General features: G+C 35.8%; 1 protein-coding gene and 1 long non-coding RNA gene across 2 annotated transcripts in view; both read right to left on the bottom strand.

The window, feature by feature from the left end:
• Positions 1-15,646, bottom strand: part of LOC136236181 (uncharacterized) — a 179,563-nt gene that overhangs the window by 151,344 nt on the left and 12,573 nt on the right. The gene's annotated exons all lie outside the window — the stretch shown is intronic.
• On the bottom strand, positions 2,163-3,329 carry LOC136251122 (uncharacterized). The gene is made up of 5 exons (XR_010698946.1): positions 3,163-3,329; positions 2,966-3,109; positions 2,784-2,912; positions 2,688-2,736; positions 2,163-2,631 (listed from the first exon to the last, which is right to left on the bottom strand). It is a non-coding gene; the product is annotated as an uncharacterized lncRNA (long non-coding RNA).

The raw sequence follows: 15,646 nt of genomic DNA, 5'->3' as shown, positions 1-15,646 counted from the left end.
CCAGAAATATGGCCCATCTCTGGGGAAGCATCTTTGGAGCAATGGGAAATTTATTGTGTTCCCCGGATGCACATTGTGGCAGACCACAGTAAAGAGAAAGACAATGTTTTTCTAACCCACGTCAGAATGCTGTCATTGAGCTATGGTGAGAAAGCACATCAGCTAATAGTTGTAGGTTTGTGTGGTTGTGTTGACTTTCATGATTGGAAAAGGAAAACCATGAAAATGAGCATAATAGGATGAAGAGAAAAACATATTAGGCTCAAGCCTAATCTATGGTCACTGGTAGATCTGTGAAATGATATAATAACTAATTATGTAATACCATAATTCACTTTATTTTCAAGCAAAAAAAATCGTGATATAATTGTTTTTGTATATAATTATGATTTATGTGAATGACTACTCTATTAGAGTAGTTCAACATTGTGTAATAATATTCATGTAAGAAATATTTGTAGTTTTTGCATACGAAAATTATTTTACAACGAAAAAACAAAGCAAATTGCAGGACTAAACTTTCTGTAAATAAATGCAGTTGTGTCAGTCAGTATAGTAAGGATATGAACCAGGGGTCAATCACTTGGAAATTATTTTGGCTGTCAACCTCCATATTTATTTAACAATAATGGCTTTTGTCTTATGAGCAATTGTTTTAAAGTTATATTAGCCATTGGAAAATAATATAATTCATTGGCAGCTTACTACTATAATTCATATGTAACTGACTACTTTATTAGAAGTACTGATAAGGCTGCAGTACATGTACAGGCCACTGGCTACTTTTCAAGATTTATGTAAGAAAGGATTTGCGAGACTAGAGTGGCCATGTTATCTTCACCATGATGTGCATTATTATTTATCACATGCACTGCATGATAACTACGTACAGTACGGCAAAGTCTATACCCATTATGTTAGCATTATGCTACGTGATACTTCAAAGCACCTTTAATTAGAATTATGCCACTCATCGATCACTGTCCAGCAGAGTAGGCTTGTGCATACAATCTCATTGGTGGAAGTAATGAACAAACTCCTTTGTGCCTTTCACAGCAAATAGACACACGCATTGGGGTTGCCATTTCAAAGATAACCTGATCCTTCCTAGACTAGTGCATGATTGCTATGCAATTCCTGGTAAGTGATTGAATAGGTGAATTAAATCATTCTTCAATCTCTTACGAAAAAAGACAATTTCAATGTCTGTGAAAATAATTAGGCACTAATAGTTATTTTTGGTTAAAGAATGCTGCATTTTCTTATCAGTTGTCATCATCTAATATGGATACCAGAGCTTGGGTCCTGTTTCCAGTTGGGGGCGAGGTAAGTGTAGCAATAAAACATTCAGCATTATCAAGGATTGTATCCGGGTTAGTATCAATTTCTGTACATTTTATCACATCAGTACAGATTAAAAGTCACATTTCTTAGTTTACCAAAGTGATATATCCCCAGTATATATGGAACAGTTAATAATTTACTGTTTTAGTAGCTTTTCAGTAAACCCGCATTCACTGATGTTTACTGAGCTTGAGAGTTTAAAACTTAGCAAAACAACATGTTCCATGTACTAAAAGTTACTGATATTTTACTATCAGTGTATACTAACTGTGTACAACTACAGTAAAGAAGCTTAATGAATTAGTAATGTAAGAACCTTTAAGCAGTGTAAAGGATAGTGAAAAATATTATTAGACTTACAATTTGCTTCAATGGGATTAGTGACATCAAAATTTAATGGTACTGGTCTTTACTACATACTCTTCTTACCATATTTCCCTCAATTATTGAAAAACTTTCATTGGCAATTTCAATAGAAATCACTTCAAAGGAGATGATATAGCATATTTTGAATTGCTTAAAAGTTAAAACCTGGATGGCCTTACCAACAAATGAGGGCAAGCTAAGGGTAATGACCATTCTCCAGTAGTATAGGTGACAATCCCTTTGATTTGCTCCAACGAAAACACATTACAAGTGTGTTCCACTGCTTTTCCAATACCAAAGAGTCACCTCCCATAGTGTTTCCATTGTTGGGTCAACCAGGATTACGACACATGTATAAGACATTGCAATGTGTAATTATGTATATTTAGTTAAAATAAGCTCTTACATGTACAAGATGGAAGATTTTCAGGCCACCTACAGTTTCTAATAATACACAAATTTGTGTTCTAGTGCATTTAGCTAGTTACATATCCAGAACTACAAGTTTATGCGACTACACTGCTTTCCATAAAACCATAATTATGTAAAGTTCCTTTCTGCATTAACTGGTGTTCCTCAGTCCTCACACACAACAAAAAGAACACATAATACACAAGTCACAGTTGATTTTGCTATACATACATTTTTCATGGCAGAGAGTGGCTGCTGGAAAGCAAAATAGTTCAGTAGATCTGCTGAAACTAGTTCCATGGCTTTTGATTACTCTTGAATTAATATCAACACTGTCTCCCCATGTATATAAGAAGTAGCGTAGATCTAATGTCATATCTTGCTGAATGTCATTTGTAACCTTGTCTTGAGAGAAAGTTACTATGTTGATTCCATTGGCAAAGAAGCTGGAGCATTATCAACATTTGCACTGTATCTGTCACTGGACTTGATTCTGGATACTCTGCATACCTTTAAAGTAATGCATTTGGTAGTGCATATCAGTAGTGTCACAAAGAATACTATACCTGTCATCCACCTACCACTGGCAGCACCTATTATAATGTCACTACTTGGCTATCAAAACAAATGATGTATATTGATGAAGTAATACACTTTCTAACCTTTAGTCAATTTGCAGAAAATCCTATTCCAACCCATCCTTGAGTTTGAGTTGATAAGCTAAACTCAACTCTGTCATCTCCAGTTCACAGAGTACTGGCTGTTAATGATTTCCCCTCCAAAACATGTGGCTATGTATTATATTGTGCATATACCAGTGACATGATTTTGAATTTCAATTTACCAATGCTCTATTAAGATCAGTATCTATACTGATAGAACTTCTCCGTCATTCAATTTGCACCGTATGTGGCACATTTTGTAGATCGAATTTGAACAGCTATCTCCCCAACACCAGTCACTTGTAATCTACCCTCAACAAGCATAACTAAAATAGTCCTTGGATGTTAACTATCCACACCTTTTGTTACATTTAAATACCTTGCATAGTGCAAGTCAAGCTTTGAGGTGAAATCTTTACGGTAGGTAGTAACAGCTCTTATATACCATCACTGAATCAGATATACCAATGTTTGTAATTATCTTTCACCTGTTATCAACTACAGTACACAATGCTTTCAAACAGACTGTTCTTACTCAGTGTTCCAATATTATTCCACAACTATAAACACAGCAGGTTGATTGGCTGTAAAATACACCTGGACAGTCCTCCCATTAATTCTATCTCCATGCGGAATAGCATAGCAGTCTAGTTCTAGATCTACTTCTGCAATTATAAGTAATAAATTACCATCATTTTCACTTAATTTATTAAACGTTTTCCAATATTGCCTACTCTCACAGTGTCTTGTAATTGTTGAGGAATGACTGTTCTAATCCCAGCAAACTCTGTCCCTCATCATCAGTAGCAGTAAAAATAGCAACTTAAGAAGCTCTTTCTTGTGTAGTTGCACTAGTTTGTATTAACTCAGTAGTTCAACTTATTCATCGGTAATCACTGTCAGCGATAGACAGACAAATGTATTATAATTACAGAAATGTTTGTTTTTCTTTACCTGTTGCATTAAAGTCAAATGTTTTTACAATGAATGAAATTGGTCTAGTGTTGTCAGTCCCAGCCTAACTCGAGCACCTGCTCTTTGTCATCGTCAAGCCTCAGTAACTTGTAAATTGACATCTGTATCAAACTCAACAAGTGCAACTGAAAGGAAGATAAAGTAGTCATTTCAAAAAGATTAGTTATCTGTGGTCTTACTGTCATCATTGACTATGGTCACTGCAGCTCTCTGTCTCTCCTAGCACCTGTTATCTTTCAATTGCTTCAAGGACTCTTTTTCTGTCACTGATCAATATATTTCACGTAAAACAAATGTGTGAACTAACCACTATCAACTTGACACTCACCAGCAGATACAGGTTCAGGAATTATGATCATTATAATATCATTTACATGCACAGGTTCTCCTTGCTTATCCAGGGTAATAGATAGACTTCTTCACCTTCCACTACTGAATAAGTAAAGTCTTTAAACTGAATTTAGTGCAATTAAAGTTCATATAACTTAACTCACATTGCTCCAGTTTACCCAGCTGTTTAAATGGGAATCTGCATGGTGCCAACCGGGGAAGCAGCCCACCCAGCTGTAACGTTAATGGGTATCTGACGTAAGCAAATGCATTGGAAACATTGAAAACTGGAAATGGAAACTGAAACCGTTCAAAACTTGTGAAATAGCTAATAATACTCTCCTCTTTACAAATACTACCTCTATGATAAACCACCTTTATGATAAGACCACCTTATTATAGTGACCACATATTTTATACTTCATGACCACTTTAAGTATCAGGTAAGGTATATTTTCATTATTCAGTGGCCATTTCAAAGCGATTTCAAAAAAGCTGTACATGTGGTGTATTTCATGAATTTGTGTACAAGGTCATCTATTAAGATCATCTCATTTTACTTTTGTGTTACCTGATTGATCAAGATACTTATGAGACTAACAAAATTATGATTTAGTATTAATGAGATGTGAACTAAAAAATAGCTACACCATATAGCTATATAGACCTAGCTTTTTGTGGTCAAAGTTTGTATAAATGAAGGTTAGCTAGCTATAAAGCTACCATTATTTTATTTGTGACCAGGCCTGCAAAAACTGGGCATGTGGGCACAAACTACATCCCGTCACTCTACAGGTCATATCTCACTATTGGAACAGAATACTTGCATTCTGTAACTTACATCGTAAAGCCTATTAAATGCTCACTCACTAAGAGCTGAAACTTGCATTGCCATAGCACAATGGTACAAAAAGTTTTGAGTGATGAAAGTTTGAAAAAGTAGGATCGTGTACCCACATGCCCTATTTTTGCAGGCCCAGTCACATTTTATGGTCTTGTATTGGAAACAGTAGACATCTTGTCTCTGCCCAATGAAAAGAAAATCAGTCTGAACCACACTTATATAGCTAGCTGACCTTGGCCACTTCATTATACAAAATTTGACCCCAAAAAGCAAGCTCTGTAGCTATTTATGGTGTAGCTAGCTACTTTTGAGTTAATATCTCATTAATACTAAATCATATTTTTTTGTTAGTAAAGTAATAATATGAGACAAAAATATGATCTCGATAGATGACTTTGTACACAAATTCATGAAATACACCACATGTACAGCTTTTTTGAAGTAGCTTTGAAATGGTCACTGAATAATGAGACACTATAATAAGGTGGCCTTATCATAGAGGTGGTCTTTGTAAAGAGGTGAGTACTATTAGATATTTCACAAGTTTTGAACAATTTCAGTTTCAGTTTTCAATTTCCACTGTTTCCAATATCCAAACTGTCTATATCTTGCATGGTGGGTGGGACTTTGGGTGCCCACATGTGAGACATGGCACATCTTCCTGGGGTTACTAGTCCTGCCCCAGGAGGATTACTCCATGGTCTCTGAGTAGCACACAGGTGTCCCAGTGCAGGTCCACTGGGTAGGCATGACAGTGCTAGCACAGTATAGTAGCTGAAGGCTTCAATTTGCTTGCTTTTTGCTTTACATGTTCTAGCTACATTACAATTGTGGCAATTCATTATGATCACCATCACAATTGTAACTGGCCTACATGGTACAGAACCTTGTACACAACTTACCACTAATCATGTCGTGTATCTGTGGGATGTCTTGCTAGCCCGAATTCTATCATGTCCTCATTGGTTGCATCTTGCAGTGACAGAATCACTGCATGATTACTACACACACTTTACAATTTATATCCAGCCTGCATTGCAAGTGACCTTTCAAGGTTCCAGTATACTGATATACAATCTCTTCTCAGTTGTTGTCTAAAAGGGATCATTCAATCGCACTACTTATAGTTCTGACTGCCAAACAAAAGTTTGAACATGAGATCATGTACCTCTGAATCATTGGGCACCTCTTGAATCCTTGATGTATAGTTGTTGTCCCAGCAGAGGAGAATGGACATGCACACGTGAGCGCATACATTTGTATTAAAAGTATAACTAAGCCTTCAGCGGAGTTTAATTAAGCACCATTCGAAAGTGTGCTTCACGTTTAGTATATTTAGCCGGTCTGCCCCACTCTTCCCTGCTATTCCCAGCATGTAAATTGCTCTTGAATTTATAGAGGATCACACGTGCAGTAAGTTTGTCGGTGGAATCGATGTGTTACATTCTAGGGACACCTTATTAGCTTGTATTTGAGCCTAACAATAGGTATTATGATATACAATAAGCCTCCTATCCTCACTCCCATGGAATTAAAGAAAGGAAAGCGGAAGCCACTAGCATATCCTCATGGAGAATCAAGCAGGAAATAGAACACCTTTATACTCATTTTCTTCCATTTGTCACAAGCACAAGATAAATTAGTGTGGCTGTTGCTAAACAGGTTTTATCACTTCATTTTAGTCTTGGTATTAGAAACATTTAATTAACGGTAATGATTTTCAGTAGCCCTTATATCGTGTCCACCCTCCTCTGTTGTCCCAGCGCATGCTGCAATTAAAGTATTGAGCTGTAAAATGTTGAGAATATTAATGCCTTAAAATACATACTCAGTGAAATAAAATCCTGGGAGTGAGTAGGTGTGAGATTACAAATGTTGGGCATGAGAGTTATCATAAGAGTGAAAGCCAAACCATGAGAATCACACCTAAGGTGTAAGAGTTGGAGTAAACATTTTCTAGTTTTTAATGCTGGATTTGATGCTGGATGGACTAATATTATTCTGTAAAGGTGAGTTTCATTGCATATGTATCTAGGATGATTTTTATAGATGGAATTTTGGGTGGCACCCATCACTTTAGGGGTAATCCCTACTAAACAGTACTACTACTGTGCTGTTGATAATTATAGCATCATTTTTGTTAACATAACAATTGTAGAACTTACTATACCTTCAATCTTATTTCACTGAACTACTACAAAGTCTAATTACATTAGTGCATGGGTCACTTTGACCACTAACTTATTCTATAGAGTAGTGGATATTGTAGTGTACATTCATTGCAACTATAGAAATCTTAGGAGCTGATAGTTACAATAGTAGTTTAAGATCTGGTCAAATCTGTGAACTTCCATATTGTAAAGAACATCCCATTGTGTGAATGACAAATTTACTATAATAATCTCGCACATCTGATTATAAAGGAGTCGATGAATAACAACCTATTGTACACTATAGTACCAGTTATGAATAACACACTTAAAACATTAAAAGCACTACAATCCTATAGCTAGCACACACACTGTCACACTTGGTCATCAAGACTGCTTACACTCTGGTGGCAGATAAGGCCAAAATCTCCACTCCCCATAATTACAATCACCAAAATGAAGTATGTTATTGCAGTAAACTTGAACACGACGGCCATGTACTTTGATTTTTACTATCACCTGATCATGTAAAGGCGAGACGACATCATATATAGGAGGACATTGTGGTTCTGTAAAATGAACATACACACTAATTACTATTAACAAGTACATGTACAAGGAAAAATTAAAGTGGACAAATTAGAGTAAACTAGTGGACATTAGTTTAAATCCCTACTTCTATACCAGTGACTGAATTAAGGATTAAATGTCCAGTAGTTTATCTGCAGGTGTAGGCAACTTCCCTTGTTTCACAATTATAATCACTAATTGGATTTAAAACTCCCTTGTACTTGTACACATACTATGTATGCAGAACATTGCATCATTACATTCAGAGTTTTTGCATGATATGGTGAACGCCTTGTTACCATACAACTTCATTGGTGAGAGTACAGTGCTTGAAAGGGATGCCATGACAAAGGCCCATTAGGAAAAAATGCGTTGGCAATGCCTAAACATTGAACAATACTACTCCACCAATTTTCCTGATTTTTTAATGTGATAGTTACTACAGCATTATTACAAAGGCTGTAGAACTTCTAGTACATATGTAGGAAGATTGTAGGAGTATTGATAAGTTATTGTGATTGTATTGTACCCCTGAGTGTATCAGCTAGTTTGTCTACCCAGCTAGTACAATAACCAAACACTAATTTTTGCAAAACTATTTATTGACTATGAAGTTTACTGACCGACTATAAAGTTAAGTAATTGACAGCTGATTGGCTATGATTATAAGACTATGTATGTAGTCATGCTGGTGCTTGATTTCTTTGCTGGTGGACTTCACTTAGGTCTGAAACATTCCTTTTTCTGCACAGCAGTTGTTACAGTGCTTGCATCATGAACTTACCTTCATCCTTTGTGCTGTGTAATTTTTGAAAAGGGAAATTGAAAAATTTTTGAGATTTTAGAAACTCTGAGATTGGATTTTAGGCTTTCTTTTAGTTAACAATCATAATACAATAAATCTTCTTTTATAATTTATTAGAGAACTATCCCCCTAGGGACCTGCAGGGAGGCTAACAGTAAGCCTGTGAAGCAGGGAGTCAGAAACCTGTAACTGAAAACTATGCTGAATGTAGAAAAAAATTCCAGGCTAGGTGGTGACTTGATCCATAGACTCAAGGCAAGCGCCTGAGGAGTCTGCATTCAGCCAGTGTATACTTAAACATCTTGACTTCTCATTTTTTTTCATTAAGTGTCAATTTATTAGACGACTATCCCTCTAGGGACATGTAAGGAAGCTAACTGTAGTGTAAATCCAGTACTTTACACTGTGATTATAAACTAACTGTAGGGCAAAAGTATGAAGCTTTGATTGCTTTATTAGAGTATTTACTTGACTGCTCTATTAGTGTCAACTGTTTTCGGTAAGTGAAAAGTAAAGTGTTGCTGAAGATCTAATAGCTTTAATGGATGTTAGTTAGGTGCAATCGCATCCATGCTACTGATATATATATAATAATACAGAATGTAAGGGCAATTAAGTGGGGTGAATAACTGACAGTAGTGGTTGAATGGTAACAGGTTTGGGCATATGGGTGTGGAAGTCCCTCTCTGGACAACTTTTGTTCACATTTTTCATGCAGGTCTTTTCTTATTAGCAACTGATCTGTTAAAATAACTCAACTGTGACATGTTCAGATTTTGCTTTATAATCTCCGAAGCTAATAGTTGCAGTCTTCTAAATCACAGTAGGTTTGTGCTACAATTGTTAACCTACAGTATCTGTAGATTAATTTTTAACTTATTAGGAATATTCTTTTTTATTTATTAGATCTTTTTGTCATACCCTGCACTGTATTATGAACTGTATGGATGTGATTGCACTATGCATACAGTACATGCACTGAACTACTACAAAGTCTAATTATACATTAGTGCATGGGTCACTTTGACCACTAATTTATTCTATAGAGTAGTGGATATTGTAGTGTACATTCATTGCAACTATAGAAATCTTAGGAGCTGATAGTTACAATATTAGTTTAAGATCTGGTCAAATCTGTGAACTTCCATAATGTGTTTTATGCACTGTATTAAGATGAATGTACTGTATTAAGATGAATGTACTGTATTAAGATGAATGTACTGTATTATGCTCTCTGTATTATACCCTCCAAATAATTATGAAGAAAATCCAATAAAGCTTGTAGATGTGTAAGTTACGGCACATTATAATGCACCTACCCCACCAACCCCTCTCAGGCATAGACGGAAATTTACAGAGGGAATTGACATAAAACTGTTGCCCTGCCATAAGGCATTTGACAACTACTTTCATTATCACATCTATAAAATTGATGTCAATTCCCTTAACCATTGTTGCAACTGGGGCTTATGGTGGTAATTTGACACACTGTAGGTTTGGCCTACTATGAGGTATTTGACATGTGGGTTTGTCAAATCCCCACTCTATATACCCCTGAGGGGATGGTGGGACAACACATTGATAAAATTATGCATAAGTGTTGCAAAGGAAAAGTCAAGGTTACAAAATATGAAGAGGATAAGACAAACTTTGAAAGAGCATATCTTGAAAATCGCTGGACCAATTTAGCTCAAATTTGGTATGGAAGATGTACCAGCCCAAGTGAGGTTTGAAAGAAAAAGGGGTTATTTCTGTAGCATATTAGTGTGTAACAGACAAGTGAGTATTATGAAAAACAAGGAAACATAATTTTCACATATCTAATTTGTACCTTGGCAAGATCAAAATATTATTCATTGATTATTCAAAGATTTCAAAAGTTTCTAATTCAATCACATCATCTGGTAGATGATTTCATACAGTACCCTTATTATTGTTCTGGGAAAAAAGTTCTAGGAAATAAAGTTCTTGAAAAATTTAATTCTTGATAGTAAATCAATAAATTTATTCTGACCACAAGTAGAGTGTGAAACAGAGCATAGAAAAGTGTGAGGGATGTCAAAAAAAAATTAAATATACTAATTCAGCAAATCAAGTGCATACTAGACAACTTCCATACTGTTTATGTTTTTTGCAAAGATATAATTCCTGTGCGTTTACACATCAACTATGAACCAGAATAATTTCACGATCTATGTTTTGCTTGTCATAACCTTATTGATTGTTTACTATTCAGCAACACCACCTGCATGAGCTTCCGTCCGTCTGTATCATATCAAGGAACTACAGTTACAATAGGAATTGCAACTACTGGAAACTTGAGAGTCAGTTGGACGATGGACCATTTATACCATGTGAATGATATCATATACAGTATGTATACATATGCTGACTATTAAAGATATGGTGATGTGTTCTGATAATCTAAGAAGGTGTGGCCCATTGCAATCATTATATAAGCCCAGCTTAGTACAGTACTACTACCTGTACTATCTGCACTGCAGTACTACCTGATGCTATCAGGGATACCACAGTTTGTTACCACAGTTTTGTTAAATGCATCAAAGAATTTTGTTGGGTATAAATAATAAACTACTTCAAGGTAATTTTTGATATGAAAAATTACGTATAGTTTCTTGGCATGGAGAAGAAGATGACCATTAAATTGAATGATGACATGCAGAAGGCAGACATTCAAAAAGCACACATCCCACCTGTGAGTTTGCTGTTGTGGCATAAAACTGTGCTTTGTTTGGCCTTTAGCCTTGCAAAAGTGGTCAGGCAGTGAAGCAGTAAGACATGCAGGCAGACCAAATACAGGTTAACTTTTTTTAAAAAATTATATATCTGGTTATCTGTAAGTTTTTTTAAAAATGCTGTATTTGATGTTGAATGGAGTAAGACTAATCCGTAAAGGTGATTTCATCGCATATGATATTTCTATGATGGTTAGACACGGCACTTTAACAGCACATGTCACTTTTGGGCAGAACCTATTAAACAGTACTACCATATGTTTGATAATACTAAACATTGAAACTCAGGCTATAATGTTGTATAGTAGCGATTCCGGGAAAATTTTACAATTAATGGAATACATTTTATTTAGCATAGCCTTGTGTAGTACACCCTGAGGATCTCATAAACACTTAGTTTTTAAAAATCCATTATAGGATGGTGGAGTTATAAGCAAATTTGTCCTTTAAAATAGGCAAAATTTTCTCCGTATCTTTCCATTGAAAATAGTCGCAAAAATGGCACAATTGAACAAATGCTTATAACTGAGCTTTGCAATAACATTTCAACATTCTGTTTTCTGTTATAAATACCTTAATACATGGACCACAGTGTAACCTTACTTGTAAGACCCTCTGAATAAAGGTCACCTCCATAGAAAGCCATTAAATAGTTGCATGCATTTAGCATCTTGTGGATGGCAAAACAACATACACATGGTGAAGTGCAACCACTCTGTACCAGTCACCTCCACTCAAAAATACAATGTGCATACAAAGCAAGGAGTTGTACTGTTGATTTAAGCTGCTTATATGATTATTTTGTCTCTTAATGTACAGCTCCTTGACAGCTACCAAAATGGTGCATCAAAGAGATGAGCCATTTGTGGTACAAATTTGCAAATTTTTAGCATAGTAATATTGAAAACTACACGGACAAAAATGCTCACCTTGATGTAACTAACATGTGCTGGGTTGTTTCTTGTGAACAGAACATAACACTATTGTGGCTATATTGCAAAATAATCTTATAATTGGCATAAAACTCCACACAAACATATTTGTAACAGGAAAATAACTGCACCACCGTATTCCTTGTCCCCAGAAACCCTAGAAATGATCCAATTGTTTGATTAATTGCTCGTATGGCAGTGAAATGATTGTGCCAACTCTCCAATGGAAGATTCACGGAGAAAATTTTATGCAAAATGTACGGAATTCCAGAATTGCTATGTATAGTAGTAACATGCTGGCCCTACCAATGTTGTAATTGTGTATAGCCATACTCTTTTAAACAATATTGATGACATAGTACACTTGCCACAAGGTTCAGTGTATTTGTATCCAGCAGATACAACAGCAGTTGCTATTTCCCTTAGTAAAGGAAATGCTGCTTTAGTCAAATTTTCAGCCAGCTTCTGGTTAGGATTCTTCAGCAATGTTTTAATATTATCAATATCCTCTTGTGTTGCATTTATGAGCTATATCAGACCAATTAATATTAATATAGTGTATTGTATAATAGTGTTGTGAATAGGCATGAGGCTATTATGCTCCAAAAAGTGAGCATTATGCTTTTGAGCAGTGCTCAAAAAATCACCTATTATGCTTTTGAGAATTGCCCATTATTCCCAAAATTATGCCACAATAGTTGGCTAATAATGCCAGTTTATTGCTGTATCAGACCATTTTCAATGATGTTTAAGCTTCCAATAGTCTTAATTCTTTAGCTGGTTGCTGTATTAGAGTATTTCGTTTCAATGTGACTGCTTTATTAGAGTAAATGATATTCAGTGACTGTTCTATTAGAGTTTCTGACTGCTCTATTAGAGTATCTCGATCTTTTTAACGGAATTGTGCAATCTGCAGATTTTCCTACTGTTAAAGCTTTATAATCACCTCAAAATGCTAGCATAATTCCTGATTCACACACATATCTATTATGCCCGAAATTATGCCGGCATAATCGCCGCATCCCTAGTTGTGAACCAGTATGGAAAAACTGCCGGGATACCAACCAGTATTGTCTAGGTCAAGCCAATTATTGGCTGAGAAGCTTTTAAACTGGTTTTGCCGAGCATCTGGATTCAATGGAATGGTGGACTGGAATGGTGGAATGGTGGAATGGAACAGTACTTTGGTAATTTCAATTATCGTCACCTCTTTAAAAGATCACCTTCTAACAAAGGCCACCTCTTTACAAAGACTGTTTTACTTTAATATCTGAATTGTTGTTTTAGAGCCCTATAAGACAGCCATGCTTATTGATGAATTGTGTGCCATATGTTTATGTCTAAAAAGCCAGTGATATCTGATTTATGATAATAGCTATATACCCCATACAAAACAGCTTGGCTATACAAAAAAAGATGTGTCCACGAAACTAAAAGCAACTGGCAACTAAAGGAGCTAATATCTGGTGAGGCCAAGAAATTAATGTTAATATATACTGGCAACTAATTTACAATAATCTTGGTCCTTTATCATTGACTTGTGCAGTCTGACTGTATTCCTAATTAATTCCCTGTAAATCTAATAGGCTAGTAAATTGGTACCTTTCTAAATGGTCTGGCATTGTAGAGAAGAAAGAAGGTGGCTAAATTACTAGCCAATTAGAGTTACAGGGAATTAACTAGGAATGCAGCAAGACTGTACGAGTCAATGATAAAGGACCAAATTTTTATAAATTATAGCAAGTTATTTGCCAGTATTTCTTGGCCTCACCCAGATATTAGCTCCTTTAGTTGTCATGTTACTTTTAGTTTGATGGGACGTCATTTTTGTACAGCCAAACTATTTTTGCATGGGATATTATTGCTATATTACAAATCAGATATCACTCTGACTTTTCTAGGCATGTGGCGCACAACTGATCAATAAGATCATTCTATGGGGATACACTCTAAGACAACAAGATAGCAGCAATTTAAACATTAAAGCAAAACGATCTTTATAAAGAGGTGGTCTTTGTTAGAAGGTGGTATTTATAAAAAGGTGACCACCGATTGGATTTACCAAAGTACTGTTCCATTCCAACATCCCATTCCAGTCCACCATTCCAGTCCATTCCACCATTCCAGTCCACTATTCCATTCCACTGAATCCAGACACCCGGTTTTGCCTACCCACTTGGTAAACCATAAATTACCCCTGTTGACAAGTGTTAACATCATAACATAACCTCAAAGCATATGTAAATATGTGATTGTAATAACTGTTATTGTAAGACAGATGGTCACTTTGTACTACCCTAAGGCTTCCAACAGGCATGTTTAGTGCCACAATGTATGCTAATTTACAAGCAAACAATAACTGGTCAATATCCAATTATTCACCTTCCAATAACCGATTTTAGTAAACTCTGCAGGTTCACAGCACTATTGTATAACAAGTACACAGCTGAATACATGTAACATGCATATAGTGGGAAACAACTATTTGAAATTCATACCAGAATGGTGGTACATGCAAATTCTAGTGATCATTGATAGCTAAAGCCGTACTATCATCCGGAATTGTCAGCAATAAAGCTACTTGAAAACATTTGCTATAACATGCTACAGAGTTGCAGTAGCACAAGACAATCACAGTATTGTAAATTTCTTTGTATATAGGTAGACATGCAAAAGCTTCCCTGATATGCATAAGTCAAAATAAAAACAAAAAAAACTGGTACACTAGCAAACATTGGTACCTGCCCTACGTACAGGACCATTTCACATTCTACATTAACCACAATAACATGAATCATTGTATTGGGAATGAAGTATTAAAGATCATGTCCTAAAGTAGCACGCATGGTTATATCTTTGCATGAACCTAATAGCCTAATAGTTGTGATGTAAACATTTGGCTGTGGGTAACTAAACAGCAGAATTGCATGTAAGCTAAACCAATAATTATCAAGACACGCGAAAATTATGTGGTGCTGTCCTATCCTGCAGGCACTGTAATAATGTGGTCAACAAACAGTATAGGTTTGAGCAAAATTAACTTAACACACAAGTGTACACTTCCTGGCTAATTGTTTTTATAATTTAGGCAAGTAAGTAACATCACAAAAAGTTGGAGGCACAAAGAGAAGGCACTTACTCTAATAGAACATGTAAGACAAACATACAGACAAACAGACATGCACCCAATCAGCCAGCCCATGTCTACCCTATACCAACCAAATGTGCTGCTATATATACTTTTCCAACAGTTCATATGCTGTGAAGCAATACCAGGATGCTATAAATGAGAAGAGTTAGAAAAAGTGTGCACCGAAAGGGTACATAAAACAAAATAAAAAGTTTTGTCACTGGTGGGATTCGAACCCTCACCCTACACAGCGGTAACCACACCAACTTCAGGGAGGTAAATTACCAGCTGAGTTGTTTATCATGTGGTTAGCAATGGAATACAGCTGAAGTTACATCAGGCCTACAATGTACTATAGCAGGCGAAGGAGC

The sequence above is a fragment of the Dysidea avara genome, chromosome 1, assembly GCF_963678975.1.
Source record: "Dysidea avara chromosome 1, odDysAvar1.4, whole genome shotgun sequence".
NCBI lineage: Eukaryota > Metazoa > Porifera > Demospongiae > Dictyoceratida > Dysideidae > Dysidea > Dysidea avara.
Note: the sequence above shows the minus strand (reverse complement) of the source record. Positions and strands in the feature narration are given on the sequence as shown.